This window comes from Stomoxys calcitrans, chromosome 3, assembly GCF_963082655.1.
Source record: "Stomoxys calcitrans chromosome 3, idStoCalc2.1, whole genome shotgun sequence".
NCBI classification, from domain to species: Eukaryota; Metazoa; Arthropoda; class Insecta; order Diptera; family Muscidae; genus Stomoxys; species Stomoxys calcitrans.
The window spans coordinates 142,588,144-142,613,515 of NC_081554.1; the positions used below are offsets into that span (position 1 = coordinate 142,588,144).

The 25,372-nt window shown below is 38.8% G+C and overlaps 1 pseudogene; it reads right to left on the minus strand.

Moving 5' to 3' along the window:
• LOC106093007 (uncharacterized) overlaps positions 1–25,372 on the minus strand; it is a 300,110-nt pseudogene that overhangs the window by 165,787 nt on the left and 108,951 nt on the right.

Here is a 25,372-nt window from a genome sequence, read left to right on the forward strand (position 1 = left end):
TATAAATCGTTCTCTCTATTTCATTTCGTGAGCCCCAATGGGCGCAATTCTTATACGAATTGGCTGAAATTTTACACAGGTCTCCAACATATAATTTAATTGTGGTCCTAACCGGACCATATCTTGATATCGTTTTAATAGCAGAGCAACTCTTTTCTTATATCCTTTTTTGCCTAAGAAGAGATGCCGGGAAAAGAAGTCGACAAATGCGATTCCTGGTGGAGGATATATAAGATTCGGCCCGGCCGAACTTAGCACGCTTTTACTTGTTTGAATATTTTAGTGATGGTGCATAATGATCCCGTGGGGAAAATAGGGTACTACATTTTTTACGTTACCTTAATTTTCAGAAACGCCAGATCTCGGAGATAGGTAGTGCGATTTAAGCGACATTTTGTGTGCTCTCTTATAGTAACCTGAAAATAAAAATTTGGTATCCCAATTGCAAATGGGGTACTTAGGCCCCCCTAAGCCCACCCTTAAATCTACTCGACATATATATAGACCAATCACGACAACATTGGACTCAAATGAAAGGTATTTAAGAATAGAAAACGTATCTGATGTCCAATTGTCGGATCAAGTGTTTGGGGACCACGCCAACCCCCAAAACACACCTAAATCGGACATATTTACCGACCATTGCAATATGGGACTCAAATGAAAGGTATTTGCGAGTAGAATATGAATCTGAATATCAAATGTGGGACCAAGTTTATGGGGGTGCGCCACTTCCCCAAAAACCCCCAAACAGGATTTATATACTGACCATGGCAATATGGGGCTTAAATAAAAGATATTTGAGTGTACAATATGAATCTGATCCAAATGTGGAGCCAAATGTTTGGCGGGCCGCCCCTCCCAAAACAAAAAGAAAAAAAAAACAAGTAAAAGCGTGCTAAGTTCGGCCGGGCCGAATCTTATATACCCTCCGCCATGGATCGCATTTGTCGAGTTCTTTTCCCGACGTCCCTTCTGAGGGAAAAAAGAGCGATATCAAGATAGGGTCCGGTTTGGACCACAAGTATTTATATATGTTGGAGACCTGTGTAAAATGTCAGCCAATTCGAATAAGAATTGCGCCCTTTGGGGGCTCAAGAAGTAAAATAGAGAGATCGATTTATATGGGAGCTGCATCGGGCTATAGACTGATTCAGACAATAATAAACACGTATGTTGATGGTCAAAAGAGGATCTGTCGTACAAAATTTCAGGCAAATCGGATAATACTTGCGACCTCTAGAGGCTCAAGAAGTCAAGATCCCAGATCGGTTTATATGGCAGCTATATCAGTTTTGAACCGATTTGAATCATACTCGGCACAGTTGTTGAATATCATAACAAAATACGTTGTGCAAAATTTCATTCCAATCGGATAAGAATTGCGCTCTCTAGAGGCTCAAGGAGTCAAGACCCAAGATCGGTTTATATGGCAGCTATATCAGGTTATTGACCGATTTGAACCATACTTGGCACAGTTGTTGGAAGTAATACTAAAACACTATGTGCAAAATTTCAGTCAAATTGCGCACTTTAGACCCAAGATTGTTGGATGTCATAACAAAACTGGATGTCATAACGTGGTGCAAAATTTCATTCTAATCAGATAAGTATTGCGTCCTCTAGAGGCTCAAAAAGTCAAGACCCAAGATCGGTTTATATGACAGCTATGTCACGTTATAGACCGATTTGAACCATACATAGTCAAGTTGTTGGAAGTGACACTAGAACACTATGTGCAAAATTTCAGTGAAATCGGATGAGAATTGCGCCCTCTAGAGGCTCAAGAAGTCAAGACCCAAGATCGGTTTGTATGGCAGCTATATCAAAACATGGACCGATTTGGCCCATTTACAATACCAACCGACCTACACTGATAAGAAGTTTTTGTGCAAAATTTCAAGCGGCTAGCTCTCCTCCTTCGGAAGTTAGCGTGCTTTCGACAGACAGACGGACGGACGGACGGACAGACGTACGGACAGACGGACGGGCATGGCTAGATCGACATAAAAAGTCGCGACGATCAAGAATATATATACTTTATGGGGTCTCAGACAAATATTTCGAGTAGTTACAAACAGAATGACGAAATTAGTATACCCCCCGTCCTATGGAGGAGGGTATAATAAGCAATCCGAATCTGAATGTGTCCTTTGAGATATATTGCGCCTATAGAGGGCTAAATTTTCATCGGATTAGACTAACATTTAGTGCAAATACTTGGTCTGTGCATTGATATTGCTTCTATATAAGATCGATAGAAGATCGAATTTCTGATTGTTGCTTGTTATTGTCCTGATGGCCAGTTAACTGTCCGTAATTCCGTGATCGCCCGGATCTCTGCTTGCAAAATCGTATCGTAGTCTCTGGGTTCTCAATGTTGTCCCAATGGCCCACTCTTTCATCTAGCTTTGATCCATCTGTATAGCACGATTTCCCAGACCTCAGTACCAGAGTACCGTCAATCCAAGACTGTATATCTGACAGCATTGTCTCGCACTCGATCTCAAGTACCGAGCTTTTCTAATCCATCCGGGTTTCCTATCGTCGCCTCGCCACAAGTTATCCGCCTGTTCCTTAGCATATGGTTTATCTAGTCTCTAAGGACCCGGTCCACACGGTACTCGTCTATGTATTGGATCAGTGTGTCGGTCCGCACATTAAAATTCTTCTATTTTATGCACAACCTTGAGCAGAGCAGTCCCCTCCGACCTTCTCTTGACATAGGCATGCTCTTTGTTTTTGAGCAGTTCGCTGTACGTCCCATCATTTATCATACTACTAGCTGACCCGGGCCCGCTCTGCTGCGCCTTCTTTTCTTTATATGGAACAAAATTTTCCTTGGAATATTTATTTTCGACAATTAAAGAGCTTTTAGTGAAATACCATGCCACGAAAATAGTATATCGCATGACTTTCAGTTGAACAATATAAGTGCATTTATCTGAATCCCATATGATCTTTATTGGTCTACGAATTTATGTTCGGATGTAAGGTGTACTCCATTTTTAAAATACTTTATTTTAGCCCGATATTCTCATGATATCTGATTTAGGGGTATTTTCGGGGGTGAGGTGGTCCCCCAGACACTTGGCCCTGAAAAAATATCATCATCCTGCTCTTTTTTCAAATACCATTTATTTAAACCCCTTATTGTCATTGGTTTAGGGGAGTTTGCACGATGAGGCGTCACCCAAACACATGGCCCCAAAATAGATTATCAAATTCGTTTTCTAATCTCAAATACCTTTCATTTGAGCCACATATTGTCATGGTCGCAAAATTTGTATCCTATGTGGGGTGTTATGGGGAAGGGGTAATGCCCTAAATACATGGTCCTACATTTGGATATTAAATTCGTATTCTACTCCCAAATACTTTTAATAAAGCCCCATGTAGCGATGGTCAGTAAAAGACAGCATTCTGTTAGGTATTTTGTGAAAGGGGTAGACCCCCAGAAAATTGGTCCGGAAAGTGGGTATCAATTCTTGCTCTACCCCCCAGTACCTTTCATTTAAGCTCCACATTGACATTGCCCGATTTACGGGTGTTTTGGGGATTGGGTTGGTCCCCCAAACACTAAGCCTGGAAAATATATCAGCAACGTGCTCTATTCTCATATATCTATATATCATTTATTTGAACCCCATATTGCCATTGGTCTCAAAATTGGATATCAAATTCTCCTTATTGCAAAAGTCAGCAAATCTGTCCGGTTTGGGGTATTGGCCCTAAAAACTATAAATATTTAGTTCCACTCTATTTAAGACCCAAATTGTCTTGGTGAGCAAATGCGTCCTATTTTGGGGGTTGTTATGGTGGTGTTACGTCCCCTAGACAGTTGGTCCCAAATGTTGATATCAGATACGTGGTCTATTCCCACATACCTTTAATTGGAGCCCCATATTTTCATAGTCGGCAAACATGACCGGCTTGGGGGGTGTTTTGGGGAATGGAGCGGCCACTCAGTGAGTTGGCCTTGAAAATAGATATCGGATACGTGTTCTACTCCCCACATTGATAAATTTGTCCACTTTTAGAAGATGTTTTTGGTGAGAGGCGGCCCCCTCAAACACTTGGTCCTATATTTGGATATCAGAATCGTAAACTGCATTCATAAGTCGTGTTTGGGGGGTGTTTTGGGAAAAGGGTTGACCCCCAGAAACGTGGTACCACATTTAGATATCAGATTCGTATTCTACTCGCAAATACCTTTCATTTGAGTCCCATATTGCCATGGTCGGTAAATATGTCCCATTTAGGGGTGTTTTGGGGATTGGGGTGGTCCCCCTATCACTTGGTCCGACAATTGGATATCAGATACGTTTTCTAGTTTTAAATAGCTTTCTTTTGAGTCCCCTATTGTCGTGATTGGTCTAAATATATGTTTCGTAGGTTTTAGGGTGGGGCAACCCCCCTAGGTACCCCATCCGAAATTTGGATACCAATTTTTTATTTTTAGGGTACTATATGAGAGCACACAAATTTCGCTTTAATCGCACCACCCACATCCGAGAACTGGCGTTTCTGAAAATTAGGGTAAGGGGGAGGGTCCGACTCCCCCCTTCAGATATCAAAAAATGTAGTACCCTATTTTCATCACGGGGTCATTGTGCACCATCTGTGAAAATTTCATGAAAATCAGTTAAGCCGTTTCTGAGTCTATAGGGAACACACAAACATACAAACAAACAAACACAAATTGAGTTTTGTATATAAGATTTACAATAAGTTCTGTGGTTTTGAGTAGAAAGGATGTAAGGCTGTAGTCCTTTTGTGTCGCATAACTTGCCTTGTCGGGCTTGTGTGTAAATCCCATCCTTGCCTCATGCCAGGCTTTCGGAGTATACGCAAGTCCCAGCCACGCAGTGAAAATATTGGCCAGTTGAGGCGCCAAATAGTTAGTCTCCTTCTGTAGCCGGAAATAATCAAGTCGACTGGCTTAAATGGTTTGAAGCTCCTCAAGAATTCCTTCACCAAAAATTCTGCAATAATAAGCCTTGGTTCAACATCATTATTCCGATATTCCGGTGTCTCCGTGAGTCCCGTCGTGTCCTGTGGAAAATGGGTTTTCATCCAAAGTCCCAAGATATCCTTCGTTGTCTCTGCTCTCACTTCCATGTCGTCTACTAACGATTCAGTTTACACATGGGTTTTTGACAGAAACTTTTTCATCTTGGCGGCGTCATTATCGCTACCGATCTGTTTGCAGAAAAGCTTCCAGGAAGCACGTTTTGCCGCTCTGGTAATCTTTTGGTGGTAGGTTTACAGGATTAAATCAATAACAGAATGACAAGATTAACTGAATGACAGATTAAATCAATAACTGAATGACAAGGGCTTCCTATTTAGAATAAAGTCTTAATTTGCATTTAGTCCACAAAATCCTTTTCCTAAAATAACAGAATCTCTTACTTCCTTACAATGCCCTATTTAGTGCTCTGTGTAACTCAGGAATTCTATTTTCCGCCTTCCAAAATTGTTACACGTTTGGTGTAGCGAGCAATTGGGATGTTCATTCAATGGTACTTACACCCCGCTTATTACCAGGTGCATACCGTTGAAAATTCCATTTGTTTTGCTTAAAAAAATGGAACACAGCTTTATTTGGATCATTTCTTTTTTCATGTTTGTAACTTTTTCAGTAGTTGCTTTGCCTTTTATTCTATTCACAAGTTGGACGTATCCTTTGGCGAATATTTTGACGCCACCTTTTGAAAAATGGTAACAAAACAAAACAAAGTAAAAACAGAAATAACTCTAAATAGTTGTTAACAAACTTTGTGGTACCAACTGAATCGTATTTTTCATTGGAGTTTTGAGCAGAATAGGGTTGCCGATTTTATTATCAAAAATGTTTTCGGGTATCTTTCTTCTACCTATAGCTGGCCAGGTGTGCTTCACTACATCCATAAGTGTTTGAGTGGGTTTTGAGGTAGGTCGTCCCCACGGTTATTTGACGCCATAGTTTTGTACCAATTTCTAGTTTTGGGTTACTATAAGTTGGCACACAAAATTTCACTTTAATCGATGCACTCATCTCCGAGATCCAACGTTTATGAGTTTAGGGGGAGGGTTCGCCCCTTCGGGAATATTACAAAATAGTATCCTATTTTCACCGGGGGGCTAAACTCTACCGCCTGTGAAAATTTCATGATAATCGGTTCAGCCGTTTTTATACCCACCACCGAAGGATGGGGGTATATTCATTTTGTCATTCCGTTTGCAACACATCGAAATATCCATTTCCGACCCTATAAAGTATATATATTCTTGATCAGCGTAAAAATCTAAGACGATCTAGCCATGTCCGTCCGTCTGTCCGTCTGTCCGTCTGTCCGTCTGTCCGTCTGTCTGTTGAAATCACGCTACAGTCTTTAAAAATTGAGATATTGAGCTGCAATTTTGCACAGATTCTTTTTTTGTCCATAAGCAGGTTAAGTTCGAAGATGGGCTATATCGGACTATATCTTCATATAGCCCCCATATAGACCGATCCGCCGATTTAGGGTCTTAGGCCCTTAAAAGCCACATTTATTATCCGATTTTGCTGAAATTCGGGACAGTGAGTTTTGTTAGGCCCTTCGACATCCTTCGTCAATTTGGCTCAGATCGGTCCAGATTTGGATATAGCTGCCATATAGACCGACCCTCCGATTTAGGGTCTAAGGGCCATAAAATCCACATCTTTTATCCGATTCCACTGAAATTCGGGACAGTGAGTTGTGTTAGGCCCTTCGACATCCTTTGTCAATTTGGCCCAGATCGGTTCAGATTTGGATATAGCTGCCATATAGACCGATCCTCCGATTTATGGTCTAAGCCCGATAAAAGCCACATTTATTACCCGATTTTGCTGAAATTTGGGACAGTGAGTTTTGTTAGGCCCTTCGACATCCTTCGTCAATTTGGCTCAGATCGGTTCAGATTTGGATATAGCTGCCATATAGACCGACCCTCCGATTTAGGGTCTAAGGGCCATAAAAGCCACATCTTTTATCCGATTCCACTGAAATTCGGGACAGTGAGTTGTGTTAGGCCCTTCGACATCCTTTGTCAATTTGACCCAGATCGGTTCAGATTTGGATATAGCTGCCATATAGACCGATCCTCCGATTTATGGTCTAAGGCCGATAAAAGCCACATTTATTACCCGATTTTGCTGAAATTTGGGACAGTGAGTTGCGTTAGGCCCCTCGACATCTTTCTTCAATTTGGCCCAGATCGGTTCAGATTTGGATATAGCTGCTATATAGACCGATTTCTTGATTTAAGGTTTTGGGCCCATAAAATGCTCATTTATTGTCCATGTCGCCGAAATTTGGGACAGTGAGTTAAGTTAAGCTCCTTGACATACATCTGCAATATCGCACAGATCGGTCCAAATTTAGATATAGCTGCCATATAGACCGATATCTAGGTTTTAGGTTTTGGGGCCATAAAGACGCATTTATTGTCCGATGTCGCTGAAATTTGAGACAGTGAGTTTAGTTAGGCTCTTCGACGTCCTTCTTCAATTTTGCCCAGATCGATCCAGATTTGAATATAGCTGCCATGTAGACCGATCTCTCGATTTAAAGTCTTTGCCCCATAAAAAGCGCATTTATAATCCAATTTCACTGAAATTTTACATAGTAACTTATGTTAGGTTTTTCAACATCCGTGTCGTATATGGTTCAGATCGGTTAATTTTTAGATATAGCTACTGTACTTATTAGTATTTGGTCCAAATCGGAACATGTTTTGATATAACTGATATGGGTCATAAGGTATGAAATTTTCACCGAATTTTGATGAAAGGTGGTTTACATATATACCCGAGGTGGTGGGTATCCAAAGTTCGGCCCGGCCGAACTTAACGCCTTTTTACTTGTTGAGTCTATTATGAAAAACAAACAAACAGAGCGCAACACATTCATTTTTATACCCACCACCGAAGGAAGGTGGATATAATATTATGAATTAGTGAATTTGTTGTAATACCCATTGATAAGTACACCGATCGACTCTGAATCACTTTCTGATTCGATAAGTTCATCTGTCTGTCCGAGTGTCCATGTTAATATGTGTACAAAGCACAGGTCGCAATTTTTATCCGATCGTCTTCAAATTTGGTACGGGCATTTTTTTTTTGGCCTAGAGACGAAGCCTATTGAAATTGGAAAAAATCAGTTCAGATTTGGATAAAGCTCCCATATATTATGTACGACCGATTTTGACTAATATTGCAATGACATCGTAATTTGTTAACCGATTCTCAAGAAATTTCGTTTGTCGATTTCTCTTATGATTCTCGATATTACTGGTAATTTTCATAGAAATCTGTTTAGATTTCGATATACCTTCCGTATATGTTTATCGCCCGATTTTCACTTCTAGAGCCTTTGCAATCGCATTTATCAACCGATCTTCCCAAAATTTTACATAAGGCTTTCTTCTGCGACTACCACCAAATGTTCGGATTTAGATCGAAATCGGTTCAGATTTGAATATAGCTCCCATATATATGTTCGTCCGATTTGTCAACCGATTCTCACTAAATTTAGCAAAAATGTGTCCATTTTAACTCCAAACATTGCCGTTAAATTTCACAGAAATCGGATCAGATTTAGATATAGCTCCCATACATAAGTTTCGCCAGATTCTTACTTTAAGGGGCATTGTCAGCATATTTCTAAACAGATTCACTTAAACACTTGCACTATGTCTCTTTTTATGACTTTCACTCTTTGGGCCGATTTGACTTGAAATCGGATCAGATTAAGATAAAAGCTTAGATAAATATTTTCGACCGATTTTTATACCCACCACCGAAGGATGGTGGTATATTCATTTTGTCATTCCGTTCCATTCCACATCGAAATATCCATTTCCGACCCTATCTTATATATAACAAGTAAAAGCGTGCCAAGTTCTTCCTGGCCGAATCTTATATACCCTCCACCATGGATCGCATTTGTCGAGTTCTTTTCCCCACATCTCTTCTTAGGAAAAAAATTGATAAAAGAAAAGATTTGCTTTGCTATGAGAGCGATATCAAGATATGGTCCGGTTGGGATCACAATTAGATTATATGTTGGAGACCTGTGTTAAATGTCAGCCAATTCCTTTGGGGGCTCAAGAAATAAAATAGAGAGATCGATTTATATGGGAGCTGTATCAGGCTATAGACCGATTCAGACCATAATAAACACGTATGTTGATGGTCATGAGAGGATCCGTCGTACAAAATTTCAGGTAAATCGGATAATAATTGCGATTTCTAGAGGCTCGAGAGTCAAGATCGCAGATCAGTGTATATGGCAGCTATGTCTGGTTACGAACCGATTTGAACCTTATTTGGCACATGTTGACAGTCATAATGAAATACGTCATGCAAAATCTCTGCCAAATCGGATAGGAATTGCGCCCTGTAGAAGCTCAAGAAATCAAGTCCCCAGATCGGTTTACATGACAGCAATGTCAAGTTATAAACCGATTTGAACCATACTCGGCACAGATGTTGGATATCATAACAAAATACTTCGTTCAATTAAATCGGATAATATTTGCGACCTCTAGAGGCTGAAGAAGTCAAGATCCCAAATCGGTATATATGGCAGCTATATCAAGTTATGAACCGATTTGAACCTTATTTGACACAGTTGTTGAAAGTAAGAATAAAATACATTATGCAAAATTTCAGCCAAATCGGATAGGAATTGCGCCCTCTCAGACGAATATTTCGATAAGTTTCAAACAGAATGACGAAATTAGTATATCCCCTATCCTATGGTGGATGGTATTAAAAAATTTTATCCTGCGCCACTGATGTGGCTGTGAGGTAGGTTAGACCCAGAAGTTCTTTCTGATTCGGATAATTCATCTTTGTCTTCCCGCGTATCCTATCAGTACTGTTTGTGCGTCTGTGGTTTTTTTTTTTGTAGTAAAGGAATTGATTGCATTTGTAACCCAATCACATCGAAATTTTCTTCACATATTTTTCCCAAACTGTATAAGATATTTTGCTATTTTACGGAATTTTATATTGCTTAGTTTTGTGGCAAATATTGCATTCTGATAATTTCATATTTTCTTAAAGTCAATTTCCCATTCTCTTATTTCTAATATATATCTTATTTCATTTTCAACCAGATCAAAAAGTCATTGCAGTACCATGCTGATTGGAAAGTTATTGGGAGAAATGTTTATAAAATCCCTACTATGAATATTCTGCTAGGAGCAGGACATTCCCATTCTTCACAACATTTCACTACTTGCATTTAGTTTTGTGTGAAAATATTTACATTATTTCAATGCATTTTGTTTTCATTCATATTTTTTTTACTCATGTATCTTTTTGTTGTTATTTATGCATGCATTTGAATACAGTTTGCTAGGGATTTGTATTTTGTTTTCGATAGGGTTAAAGAATGTGTGCATGGCTAGGTGTTTATATGTATCTTACACAGACCTTTAACCATCTCCATTGTTGATGTTGGCAGAAGTTCGACTGTGGATGCACTCGAACGTAAAGTTTTAGTGTGTGAACGTGTTGGATTTTTGTTTGCTGTTGCTTTCGGTCCTACAATGCTTTTTAGGTGTTTTTTTAAGAGAATTTTTTCTACATATTTATTTTTGCTAGCTATACTACAGCAATTGTATGTTGAATAGAGTTAAAAACTGTAAAGCTTGGGTCACATAACAATAAATAACCAGTAAGGAAAGGCAAAAGTCGGGCGGTGCCGACTTTGTTATACCCTACACCTGCACTATAGGTACAAAGTGGCAGCTATATCTAATTTTTAACCAATTTTGATGGACTTTGGGGGATGTTTTCAGATTGGTTATTAAACAATCCCTATCAAATTTCGAGCTGTTTGTGGGGTATTTTGGGAAAGGGGTAGGTAGACCCCCGAAAATGGGTATCAATTCTTGATCTACCCCCCAATACCTTTCATTTAAGCTGCACATTCACATGTTCGGTAAGTACGCCCGATTTAGGGGTGTTTTGGTGATTGGGGTGATCCCCCAAACACAAAAAAAAAAAACAAAATTTGCCCATGAAAATTCCATTAAGGCACAGGGGCAAACTTCTCACATATCAATGAGTGCAGTCCGATTCAAGTTTAAGCTCAATGATAAGGGGCCTCCTTTTTATAGCCAAGTCCGAACGGCGTGCCGCAATGCGACACCTTTTGGAGAGAAGTTTTACATGGCATAGTACCCTCCTAGTACATAGTACATAGGAGGGGAAAACCACGGCTGAAAATTTTTTCTGATGATCGCGCCAGGATTTAAACCCAGGCGTTCAGCGTCATATGCGGACATGCTAACCTCTGCGCTACGGTGGCCTCCCAAACACTAATACTAAGCGCAGAAAATGTCATTTATTTGAACCCCATATTGCCATTGGCCTCAAAATTGGATATCAAATTCGTTTTCTAATCTAATTTAAACTCCTTATTGCAAAAGTCAGAAAATTAGTCCTTTGTGTCTTGGTGAGCAACTACGTCCTATTTGGGGGTTGTTATGGTGGTGGGACGTCCGCTAGACAGTTGGCCCCTAATGTTGATATCAGATACGTGGTCTGCTCCCACATACCTTTAACTTGAGCTCCATATTTCCATAGTCGGCAAACATGACCGGCTTGTGAGGTGTTTTGGGGGATGGGCGGCCACTCAGTGAGTTGGCCTTGAAAATGTATATCGGATTCGTGTTCCACTTTAAAACCCCTCTTATTTGAGAATCATTTTGCAATAGTCAGAAAATACTTACTACTTGGGTGGTGATTGTGGAGGTGGGATGGCCTCATATACACTTTTCCCGAATGTTGATGTCGGTTTCGTGCTTTACTCCCAAAGACCTTTCATTTGAGCCCCATATTGCTGTGGTCGTAAATTTGTCCCCTTTGGGGGATGTTTTTGGTGAGAGACGGCCCCCAAACACTTGGTCCCATATTTGGATATCAGATTCCTATTCTACATTCAAATACCTTTAATTTAAGCCCCATATTCCCAAGGTCAGTAAATAAGTCCACTTTGGGGGTTGTTTTGGGGAAGGGGTGGTCCCCCAGAAAAGTGGTCCCACATTTCGGTATCAAATTCGTATTCTACTCGCAAATACCTTCTATTTGAGACTCATATTGCCATGGTCGGTAAATATGTCCGATTTAGGGGTGTTTTGGAGGTTGGGGTGGTCCCCCTATCACTTGGTCCGACATTTGGATATCAGATACGTTTTCTTATCCTAAATATCTTTCATTTGAGTCCCATATTGTCGTGATTGGTCTAAATATATGTTTGGTAGGATTTAGGGTTGGGCAGCCCGTCTAGGTACCCCATTCGAAATTTGGATACCAAATTTTTATTTTTAAGGTACTATATGAGAGCACACAAAATTTCGCTTAAATCCACCACCCATCTCCGATATCTGGCGTTTCTGAAAATTAGGGTAAGGGGGTGGGTCCGCCACCCTATTTTTACCACGGGGTCATTATGCACCATCTGTGAAAATTTCAAGAAAATCGGTTCAGCCGTTTCTGAGTCTATAAGGAACACACAAACAAACAAACCTACAAAGAAACACAAATTGATTTTTATATACAATATAAGACTAGCATATGTCCTGTCGCTTCCCTGCGTTTATGTTTTAGTACCTAAATGTACAAATTTCGAAATAATCTTCTTGCCATCCGGTATATACTGCCAAGATTTACCTTTATCCCTAATTTTACATATGTAGCTCAGTCTGTAAATAAGGTACCACTTTGTGTGGTTTAATATCAAAATGAACGATATCAAAAAAATGTTCTAGTCGCTCAATACATAGTACGTAGATGTAATTGTGTTCCAAATGTCAGAGTTGTAGCTCAATCCGTAAAGAAGGTGCCATCTTATACGTTTTAGTACTAAAATGTGCGAATATCAACAAAATATTTAAGTCGTCCTGTACATACTGCCAAGATGTGTCTGTACCCCAAATTTCAGATCTGTATCTCAATCTATAAACAAAGTACTAAATAGTACCAACTACAGCACTTAAGTACTTTTATTCTTGGTACGATTTCGATATATCATATTTGGTACAACTTATCGTATATTTGTCAGGACATCGATAATTTTTAGCAAATTTTTAAATTTTCTTTCTTTCGTACTTTTTGGTACCAAAATGGTTAAAATCTCATAGTCAGACAACAAATATTTCATAGTAGAATATACTTGTTAAATTTCAGAGCTCTAGTGTGAAATGGTACAAAATACGGTACTAAACGTACGTTTCTTCCGTTTCCATTACTATTTTTCGTATTGGTTCTATCTACGCCCTTTATTTCGCAACAACAATCGTTTAAAAAAAGTTCTAGCTCTACCCATTTGCCAATGCAACGTTCACCTATTTCGTACCCTTTTTGGTACTTTTTTGTTTTTAAATGGCCAAAAACTCTTTTGGCATCCCAAATAAGGTTGCCATAGTGTAACCAAAATTCCAAAATGCAAAACTCTAGCTCAATTAACATACGAGGTACCGAAATTTACCAATTGCGGTACTAAACGTACCATTTTTCCCACATCCGGTACTATTTTGGGAAAATTTTTCCCACCAAATCTTATTTTTTCGAGATGCTCTTTAATTCGTTCGCGCTGGGTAAAAAGTCACAATTTCGTGCTTTTTAGTACCTAAACGTAAGTATATCACAAAACCTCGTCTTATTGCGCTACGTTCCAAGACCCGCATTCGTGCCAAATTTCATGACTCTAGCTTTAGCCGTTTGAGCTTGGTTGTTCAGTCAGTCAGCCAAACGGTCAATCACGCGTCACAACGGAATCGAGGATATTGATGGTTTCAAAAAACAATATCGAGGATAGGTTGTCTCTAGAGAGTTTTCGCTGAAAGTTAGTTCTTAAAAAAATTCATTAAAATGAAGTCTTTAGAAAAGTTTAATAATTTTCTTTTTATAAAAATTTTGGCTTTCGAAAAAATTTTGTCTAAAAAAAATAATTTCAAGTGGGGTCCGGCCCGTGCTGAAGTTTTGTCATAAAAGAATATTACGCTGAAATTTTGCCTCTAGAAAAATATCATTAATTTTTATACCCTCCACCATAAGATGGGGGGTATACTAATTTCGTCATTCTGTTTGTAACTACTCGAAATATTCATCTGAGACCCCATGAAGTATATATATTCTTGATCGTCGTGACATTTTATGTCGATCTAGCCATGTCCGTCCGTCTGTCCGTCCGTCTGTCCGTCCGTCTGTCCGTCCGTCTGTCCGTCCGTCTGTCCGTCCGTCTGTCCGTCCGTCTGTCCGTCCGTCTGTCCGTCCGTCTGTCCGTCCGTCTGTCCGTCCGTCTGTCCGTGCGTCTGTCCGTCCGTCTGTCCGTCCGTCTGTCTGTCGAAAGCACGCTAACTTCCGAAGGAGTAAAGCTAGCCGCTTGAAATTTTGCACAAATACTTCTTATTAGTGTAGGTCGGTTGGTATTGTAAATAAGCCATATCGGTTCATGTTTTGATATAGCTGCCATATAAACCGATCTCGGCTTGACTTGACTTCTTGAGAAATTTTGCACGACGTGTTTTGTTATGATATCCAACAGCTGTGCCAAGTATGGTTCAAATCGGTCCATAACCTAACATAGCTACCATATAAACCGATCTTGGGTCTTGACTTCTTGACCCTCTATAGGGCACAATTCTTATCCGATTGGAATGAAATTATGCACAACGTGTTTTGTTATTATATCCAACAACTGTGCCAAGTATGGTTCAAATCGGTCCATAACCTGATATAGCTGCCATATAAACCGATTTGGGGTCTTGACTTCTTGAGCCTCTAGAATGCGCAATTCTTATCCGATTGGAATGAAATTTTTGCTCGACGTGTAACGTTATTATATCCAACAACTGTGCCAAGTATGGTTCAAATCGGTACATAACCTGATATAGCTGCCATATAAACCGATCTTGGATCTTGACTTCTTGAGCCTCTAGAGTGCGCAATTCTTATCCGATTGGAATGAAATTTTGCACGACGTGTTTTGTTATGATATCCAACAACTGTGCCAAGTATGGTTCAAATCGGTCTATAACCTGATATAGCTGCCATATAAACCGATCTGGGGTCTTGATTTCTTGAGCCTCTAGAGTGCGCAATTCTTATCCGATTGGAATGAAATTTTGCACGACGTGTTTTGTTGTTATATCCAACAACTGTGTCAAATAAGGTTCAAATCGGTTCATAACCTGATATAGCTGCCATATAAACCGATCTCGGGTCTTGACTTCTTGAGCCTCTAGAGTGCGCAATTCTTATCCGATTGGAATGAAATTTTGCGCTACGTGTTTTGTTATGATATCCAACAACTGTGCTAAGTATGATTCAAATCGGTCCATAACCTGATATAGCTGCCATATAAACCGATCTTGGGTCTTGACTTCTTGAGCCTCTAGAGTGCGCAATTCTTATCCGATTGGAATGAAATTTTGCACGACGTGTTTTGTTATTATATCCAACAACTGTGCCAAGTATGGTTCAAATCGGTTCATAACCTGATATAGCTGCCATATAAACCGATTTGGGGTCTTGACTTCTTGAGAATGCGCAATTCTTATCCGATTGGAATGAAATTTTGCACATAGTATTTTGTTATGATATCCAACAACTGTGCCAAGTATGGTTTAAATCGGTCTATAACCTGATATAGCTGTCATATAAACAGATCTGAGGACTTGACTTCTTGAGCTTCTAGAGAGCTCAATTTCTATTCTCTCTATTTTACATCTTGAGCCCACAAAGGGCGCAATTCTTATTCGAATTGGCTGACATTTTACACAGGTCTCCAACACATAATTTAATTTTGGTCCAAACCGGACCATGTCTTGATATCGCTCTAATAGCAGAGCAAATCGTTTCTTATATCCTTTTTTTGCCTAAGAAGATATGCCGGGAAAAGAACTCGACAAATGCGATCCATGGTGGAGGGTATATAAGATTCGGCCCGGCCGAACTTAGCACGCTTTTACTTGTTTTTTTTTTTTTTTTTTGAAAAAAATGGTTAAATTTTATTTATACTTAGAAATTCATTACAATTTTGTCCTTAAGAAAAATAATTTTAAGGCTGCCCTCAGCAAAAGTTGAAGACGATCGGATGAAAACTGCGATCTGTAGTTTGTACACAAATTACCATGGTCAGTCGGACAAACAGACGGACAGCCAGACAAATAGACGGATATAGCTAAATCGAATCAGAAAGTTATTCTGAGTCGATCGGTATACTTATCAATGGGTCTATCTCTCTTTCTTCTTGGTGTTACAAACAAATGTACGAAGTTAACATACCCTGTAATACAGTAGTGGTGTACGGTATAAAAAGGGGAAGAGAGAAGGACAAGTTCTACACTTATTGTCGGACACATATAAACATTTCGTATGCTACAACACCAATGGTATTGGTGTTGGAGTATCGAACAATATTTTTAGTAGAAACGACTGGGAATATTTTTCATCTTGTTTTGAATAAAAAAGCAAAAATATTTCACATAAAATTGATTTTTGCAAAGGCTGTCATAATTGTATTTATATTTAAGCTCGTGCAACTTTAAAATTTATGAAATTCTTGTAAGAATAAATGCAAAATCGTTGTATAAAAAGCACATTGGGTTGGAATACTTTTGTATAAGCTTTGTTTGTGATTTTGGGTATAAGGCTGACTCAAGAAAATATACGAAACAAGTAAAAGCGTGCTAAGTTCGGCCGGGCCGAATCTTATATACCCTCCACCATGGATCGCATTTGTCGAGTTCTTTTCCCGGCATTTCTTCTTAGGCAAAAAAAGGATATAAGAAAAGATTTGCTCTGCTATTAGAGCGATATCAAGATATGGTCCGAGCGACATCAATTAAATTATATGTTGGAGACCTGTGTAAAATGTCATCCAATTCGAATAAGAATTGCGCCCTGTGTGGGCTCAAGAAGTAAAATAGAGAGATCGATTTATATGGGAGCTGTATCGGGCTATATACCGATTCAGACCATAATAAACACGTATGTTAATGGTCATGAGAGAATCCGTCGTACAAAATTTCTGACAAATCGGATAATAATTGCGACCTTTAGAGGCTCAAGAAGTCAAGACCCAAGATTGGTTTATATGACAGCTATATAAGGTTATGAACCGATTTGAACCATACTTGGCACAGTTGTTGGATATCATAACAAAACACGTCGTGCAAAATTTCATTCCAATCGGATAAGAATTGCGCACTCTAGAGGCTCAAGAAGTCAAGACCCCAGATCGGTTTATATGGCAGCTATATCAGGTTATTAACCGATTTGAACCATACTTGGCACAGTTGTTGGATATAATAGCAAAACACGTCGTGCAAAATTTCATTCCAATCGGATAAGAATTGCGCACTCTAGAGGCTCAAGAAGTCAAGACCCAAGATCGGTTTATATGGCAGCTATATCAGGTTATGGACCGATTTAAACCATACTTGGCACAGTTGTTGGGTATCATAACAAAACACGTCGTGCGAAATTTCATCCCAATCGGATAAGAATTGCGCACTCTAGAGGCTCAAGAAGTCAAGACCCAAGATCGGTTTATATGGCAGCTATATCAGGTTATGGACCGATATGGACCAATCGGATAAGAATTGCGCACTCTAGAGGCTCAAGAAGTCAAGACCCAAGATCGGTTTATATGGCAGCTATATCAAAACATGGACCGATATGGCCCATTTACAATACCAACCGACCTACACTAATAAGAAGTATTTGTGCAAAATTTCAAGCGGCTAGCTTTACTCCTTCGGAAGTTGGCGTGCTTTCGACAGACAGACGGACGGACGGACGGACAGACGGACGGACGGACGGACGGACAGACGGACGGACATGGCTAGATCGATATAAAATGTCGCGACGATCAAGAATATATATACTTTATGGGGTCTCAGACGAATATTTCGAGTAGTTACAAACAGAATGACGAAATTAGTATACCCCCCATCTTATGGTGGAGGGTATAAAAAGCATTTAACAAAGCATAAGTGAAGTAAGTATTTAATTTATCCCAATGCCAGCAAACATTTTCAATGTGACTTCAGTAATTTGATTTATTGTGAGCTATATACAGAGAATTCTGCTCAGTGTTGCATTATAAGTTATGAAAAATTAATTGTATAATGAAATGAAAAATAAACCTCTCTTAGTCCCTTCCAAACGATTAAATATTTTTTTCTTATCCAAACCAGACATACTTAAAAAACTTCCCGACAACATTTCATTTATATTCATAGTAATAAAAAGTTATCAATTATTATGGCATTGTTGGTAGAAACTCCTTACAATCAAATTGAAAGCAATAAAAAACATGTCGAAATTGCTTTCTCTCAGCCCCACTCTTTACACAACCATGAAAAGGGATATTTCAAGTGGCACTCAAAACAAACAAAAAAAGGACACCAAATTAAAGGCCAACAGACATAGAGTCAAATAACTTAAAGCTCCATTTGCACTGAAGTTTGCCAGAAAAATAAAACCAACCCTAACGTTCCCAACGAAACACAATTGTCGACCATTTCGTTTCATTCAATTCAAGTGACAGAAATGACAAAAATTCAACATTCTGTGGCTATGACCATGGAATATGGAAATTTTACTTTCAACCACTCTATACTCATTTGTGTGTCGAATTTTTTTTTTGCACTGACACCAAAACACAATGAAATTTTAAAGGGTGCTAAATGTCCTGAACACTTTGTTCCGAAGCTGAGGGCAGCCCAGGAAAATGTACTAACAAATTTTGCCGCATTCCACATTCCTTTCTACGAAACCTTAAACGCATAACAAAACTTTTTCTTGACTTTTATGTGGAAAGTTTAGGCTCTTAAGATTTAAACGCAATTTTGGGCCCATAGAGCGTACGCTGGTGTTTCGTGTGGTTTTCCAGCTATTGATTATAATTTTTCTTTTCTTTTCGTTTTGTTTCTTTTTCTTTCGGTGTTCAGCGGCCTAGCATCAGCCTTTTAACCGCTGATGTTGACCGTGCGGGCTTTTTGGGTACTTACATCAACTCGAACACCAACACCAGAAAATTGAAAAACTTTCATTGCGGGCGAATCTTTGGGTGTAAAACTATAAAATTCCCTCCTTCCTTTGTACCATTTGACAGAGTACAGGCTATCGCCTTCCAAATCGTAGAGACATTTCAGTATGGCCCGATCGCCCCGTCGCACAGCGTGTGGTATTTGCACACGTACATCTCGCAAGGCTGCCGTGAAACCTAAAAGAAAAAGGAGAAGAGGAGAAAATTTATGAAAATGAATAAGTAAATAAGAAAAAAAGTTTAATCAAGAAGAATTTAAAGAAGGTGACATTGAATAAGAACACACTTAAGTGGCTATGGGACGGTAAGAGCGTTCCCAACAAAAAGAAAGATAATCATACGTACGTCGCAATGGTGGGTTGGTTATTTCAAATGCGGACAAAAAGTTACAATGTATCTAGGTCCAAGTTGATTGCAAAAAACTAGAGATCAGTTTTTGTTCCCACCACCAAGGTATGAGGGTATACTAAACTAGTCATTCCGTTTGTAATACTTCGAAATATATATCTGCGACCCCATAAAGTATATATATTCATGATCGCCATGACATTCTAAGTCGATCTAGTAATGTCCGCCCGTCTGAAATTTTGCACGAAATATTTTCTTATGGCTTTCAACAACCGTGGCATGTACGGTCCACATCGGTAAATAATCTAATAAAGTATCCGTATAAACCAATCTCCCGATTTGACTTCTTCAGCCCCTAGAAGCAGCAATTTTTCCCCGAAGAATTGCGCTCTCTAGAGGCTTATGAAATCAAGATCCGAGTTTGGTTTATATGGCAGCTATATGAGGTTTTGTACCTATTTGCACCATTCTTGGCATAGTTTTTGTAAGTCAGAGCAAACACGTCATGCGAAGTTTCATCCAAATCGGATAAGACCCGCGCCCCCTAGAGGCTTAAAAATTCAAGATCAGAGATCTGTTTATATGACAGCTACATCAGGATATGAACAAATTTTAGCCATTCATGCCACAGTAATTGGAAGTCAAAACAGAACACTTCATGCGTAATTTAAGCCAAATGGGATAAGATTTTCGCCCTCTAGAGGCTAAAGAAGCCAAGATACGAGATCGGTATAAATGGGTGCTATATCGAAACAGGAACCGATATGGCCCATTTACAGTTTCAACCGACCTATACTTTTATGAAGTATTTCAAGTCTTATCTTTACTTCTTCGATAGTTAGTAAGTCCTTCGACAAACGGACGTGACTAAATCGATCAATATTTTGGTGTATTGCAAACGGAATGACGAAATTAGTATACCACCATCCTATGGTGGAGGGTATAATGTAAAAAAAAGGTTAAAAGTTATATTTTGACACTATTTTTATTTTTACTTTAAAAAATAAGTTTTTTAACTTAAAAAAAAAATCTTAAAAGGAAGAGAGATAGACATTGAGCTTAAACGTAAATCGGACAGCATTCATTGATATGTGAGAAGTTTACCTCTGTTCCTTAATGAAATGTTCATTAGCAAATTTATAGAAATTTTTAGCAGAATCCATTGACTTATTATTAGCAATATACATTCTCACTAAAGTTTGTGCGTCTATCTAGGCCAAATGTAAATTTAATCAAGTAAAATCGTGTTCGACCAGCTGGAACTTGGAAGCCAAAAAATTAAATTATTGGGTTGCCCAAAAAGTAATTTCGGATTTTTCATATTTCAAATGAAGTTGATGATAACCAAATCAAAGCATTAATCGAATTGGATCGTCATGTAACTGAGCGTGAGATAGGAGAGAAGTTAAATGTACCAAAATCAACCGTTCATTATCACATAAAAAGTCTTGGACTGGTGAAAAAGCTAGATATTTGGGTACCACATGTATTGAAAGAAATTCATTTAACAAACCGAATCAACGCTTGTTATATGCACCTTAACGCAATGAATTCGATCCGTTTTTAAAACGAATCATAACTGGAGATGAAAAATGGATTGTTTACAACAGCGTTAGTCGAAAACGATCATGGTCCAAGCATGGTGAACCAGCTCAAACCACTTCAAAGGCTGATATCCACCAAAAGAAGGTTATGCTGTCTGTTTGGTGGGATTGGAAGGGTGTGGTATATTTTGAGCTGCTTCCAAGGAACCAAACGATTAATTCGGATGTTTACTGTCAACAATTGGACAAATTGAATACAGACATCAAGGAGAAGCGACCAGAATTGGTCAATCGTAAAGGTGTCATATTCCACCAGGACAACGCTAGACCGCACACATCTTTGGTCACTCGCCAAAAACTGAGTGAGCTTGTCTGGGAACTTTTGATGCATCCATCATATAGCCCTGACGTTGCACCATCAGACTACCATTTAATTCGATCTTTGCAGAACTCCTTAAATGGTTAAACTTTCGGCAATGATGAGGCTATAAAATCGCACTTGATTCAGTTTTTTGCAGATAAAGGCCAGAAGTTCTATGAGCGTGGAATAATAAATTTGCAAGGAAGATGGCATAAGGTTATCGAACAAAATGGCAATTATATATTTGATTACAGTTCATTCTAAGTTTTATTAAAAATGCATTTACTTTCTTTTAAAAAATCCGCAATTACTTTTTGGGCAACCAATAAATTAAATCAAAATTAATTTCCTATTCACTGACGAACATGCCCATCCGTTTCATTTTGATCGCTGATTATTTATTATTTTACTTCATAGATGACAGTCCAATTATTATCTATTGAAAACTTAATTTTTCCGTCCATCCGTCCGTCTATCCGTCCGTCCATCCGTCCGTCCATCCGTCCGTCCATCCGTCCGTCCATCCGTCAGTCCGTCCGTCTGTCCGCCCGTCTGTCTGTCGAAAGCACGCTAACTTTCGAAGGAGTAAAGCTATCCGTTTGAAATTTTGCACAATTACTTCTTATAAGTTAGGTCGGTTGGAATTGTAAATGGACCATATCGGTCCATGTTTTGATATGTGCCTAGTATGGTTTAAATCGGTCCAAGACCTGATATAGCTTCCATATAAACCGATCTTGAATCTGGACTTCTTTACCCACTAGAGGGCGCAATTCCTAACCGATTTTCCTGAAATTTTGCCTGAGTTGTTTTGTTTTGATTTCCAAAAACTGTGCCATAAATGGTTAAAATCGGTTCATAACCTGATATAGCTGCCATATAAACCGATCTGGGATCTTGACTTCTGGAGCCTCAAGAAGGCCTATTTGTTATCCGATTTCGCTAAAATTTTGTACAACGGCTTCTTCCGTGACCTCCAACATACGTGTCAAATATGGTCTGAATCGGTCTTTAACCTGATACAGCTCCCTATAAACCGATCTCCCTATTTTATTTCAAGGCTCAATTTTTATTCGATTTGGCGAAATTTTACACATATACTTCAACTGTGGTCTCTAACATTCAATTCAATTAGCAAAGCAATTCTTTTCTTTCGTCCTTTGTTTACCCAAAAAGAGATACCGGGAAAGAACTCGACAAATGCGATCCGCGGTGGAGGGTATATACCACCACCACCACCATGGATTCGGCTAAAAATGTATACAAAATAAATATAGTTGGAGGGTATAATCAAACCACCAAAATTAAAGCTTCTAGGAACCGAACAAGGAAGATCGAGAGACCAGTTTACATGGGAGAAATATGAGTTATAAACTGATTTGGACGGCATTTAGCACAGTTATTGGAAGTCGAAACACAGCACCGCATGATAATTTTTAGCCAAATCGGACAAAAATTGCGGATTACAGGGGTTCTAGAAGTCAAATCGGTAGATCGGTTTATACGCGAGCTATATCAGGTTAAGCCCGATTTGGACCGCACTTAGCACAGTTGTTGGAAGTCATAAAGAAACACCACGTGCAAAATTTTAGCCAAATCAAATTGCGGCTTTCAGGGGCTAAAGAAGTCAAATCGCGAGATCGGTTTTTTTATTGGAGCAATATCAGGTTATAGACCGATTCGATCCGTACTTGGTACAGTTGTTGAAAGTATTAACGGAACACTATTTGCAATATATCAGCCAATCGGACAAAAATTGCTGCTGGTAAGGGCTCAAAAAGTCAAATCGGGAGATCTGTTTATATGGGAGCTATATCTAAACCTGAACCGATCCCATTTGCAATCCCCAACGACCTACATCAATATTAAGTGTATGTGCAAAATTTCAAGCGGCTAGCTTTTCGCATTTGACCTCTATCGCGATTTCGACAGACATGGCTAGATCGACTTAGAACGTCGAGACGATCAAGCATATATATACTTTATGGAGTCTTAGATGAATATTTCGAGGTGTAACAAACGGAATGACTAAATTAGTATACCCCATCCTATGGTGGTGGGTATAAAAATTAAATATTGGGTTGCCCAAAAAGTAATTGCGGATTTTTTAAAAGAAAGTAAATGCATTTTTAATAAAACTTAAAATGAACTTTAATCAAATATACTTTTTTACACTTTTTTTCTAAAGCACGCTAAAAGTAACAGCTGATAACTGACAGAAGAAAGAATGCAATTACAGAGTCACAAGCTGTGAAAAAATTTGTCAACGCCGACTATATGAAAAATCCGCAATTACTTTTTGAGCAACCCAATATTTAAAGACGATCCTATTTGGGTGTTTTGCGTCTTTAACTACGATTCACTATTGTCTTAACCCAAGGTCAATTTCCTAATTCTCAACGATATTTTGACCACCATTTTAGATTTTTTAATACCAAGACGCAAAGTAAAGAATTTATTAACCTCCCATTTAAAATAAAAATTTCTTAATATGACGAAAATATTTTTCACCAAAGGGAATCTTTCCTTAAAAAGTAGGAAAATTTATCATCTTTGAATTAAATTTGCTAATCTTTGGCTCGAATCTTTAAAATTAGGACAACAATAGAAAATACTGGCCGACGGTAAATTCTTTTGAAGCTTGTGAACTTATCTGATCGCCTTTATTTCTTTGGACGAGTATTTACATGTATTGTAACATATCTTCGCCAGTTACAAAATACGGGGTCAGTCACGGCAAAAAAAAAAATAAGTTTGTAAGTCGAATAACACCACAACATAGAACAAAAAACATTTTATAGAGCTTGAAAGGCACTGTACAGTTCAGTATGTTTGGTTGAGGATAGGCCAACAAATAACAGACATGTGTGCATAGTATATATACCCAGAGATAGGGAATTTCTATGATAAAACCTTAGATCATAAAATGAGCACATGTTGGAACACTTATGTAGAAGTAAGCATTTGTATTGTTTATCATTAAGTGTATCGTTTATCAGTAAGTGATTTTCTAATCATTAAGAGTACATGTGTTTCAACTAAGGCAGGTAGCTAGTTCACTATGTAAATATCCTGTGGATGGAAATAGGATCAATGTGTGTTGTATTTGTTGTCCTTAGATATTTAAGATTGTACAGTTTACAGAAGTTTAAGTATGTATTAGGTGTTAAGATAGTTTTTGTAAGAAATAAAGGGTAGTTCTGTTCAAGACACCAATCAACACGGTCGTTTCTCTAATTTCTCGGCTAAACATTTGGTGACCCCAAGTTTTACGAACGCGCGGAAAAAAAAGAAAGTGCTTTTAAATAAAAAAAAAAAAAAAAAAAAAAAAAAATCTTAGTGTTTTGTTTTGGAGCGTGAAAATTTTTTTTTTGTGTTGGTACTTAGTAAAAAAAAAAGCAAGAGTGATAATAATAAAAAAAATATTTCAAAGAGAAATATTCAAAAGAAAAAGAAGAAAACATAAGATGAGTGTTAGCGCCAGAATAGAGCGACAGGGTGTTGTAGGGCAAAATATTGCTGGCTTGTACACGAAATTGAGTCAGGCGGGTGCAGGTATAAGAGAATCGGAGTTGGTGGCGATGTGGGCGTGTTTCAAACAGTTAGTCGAAGAGTTTGAGAACACTGATGACGAAATCAGGCCGCCGTCGCATACGATGCAAAATGACGCATACTTCACAGGAAATTTCGTAGACGGAGTGCGGGATTCGATGAAGAAATTTGAGGTTTTATATTATCAGGTCAGAGATGGCATGGGAATCGATAATAGGCTTGCGACAAACGCTCCGAAAGCGGTAGGAGACGGTAAACCATCCAATTCTAAGGGCCAGAAGGGGGTGGAAGTTGGAGAAGATGCGTCCCTGAGTCCCACATCTGAGCAAACTCGAATGATGGAACCCAGGAAAGACTCAGATGGTGCTGGAGCGTTCTCCTTGCCCACATTTGGCGTGGGTGCTAGACAGACCCAGGAAAGGCGGGATGATATATTTGGGCATATCAGCCAAATGCGACTAGGACGGCCTGCTGATGTAAGG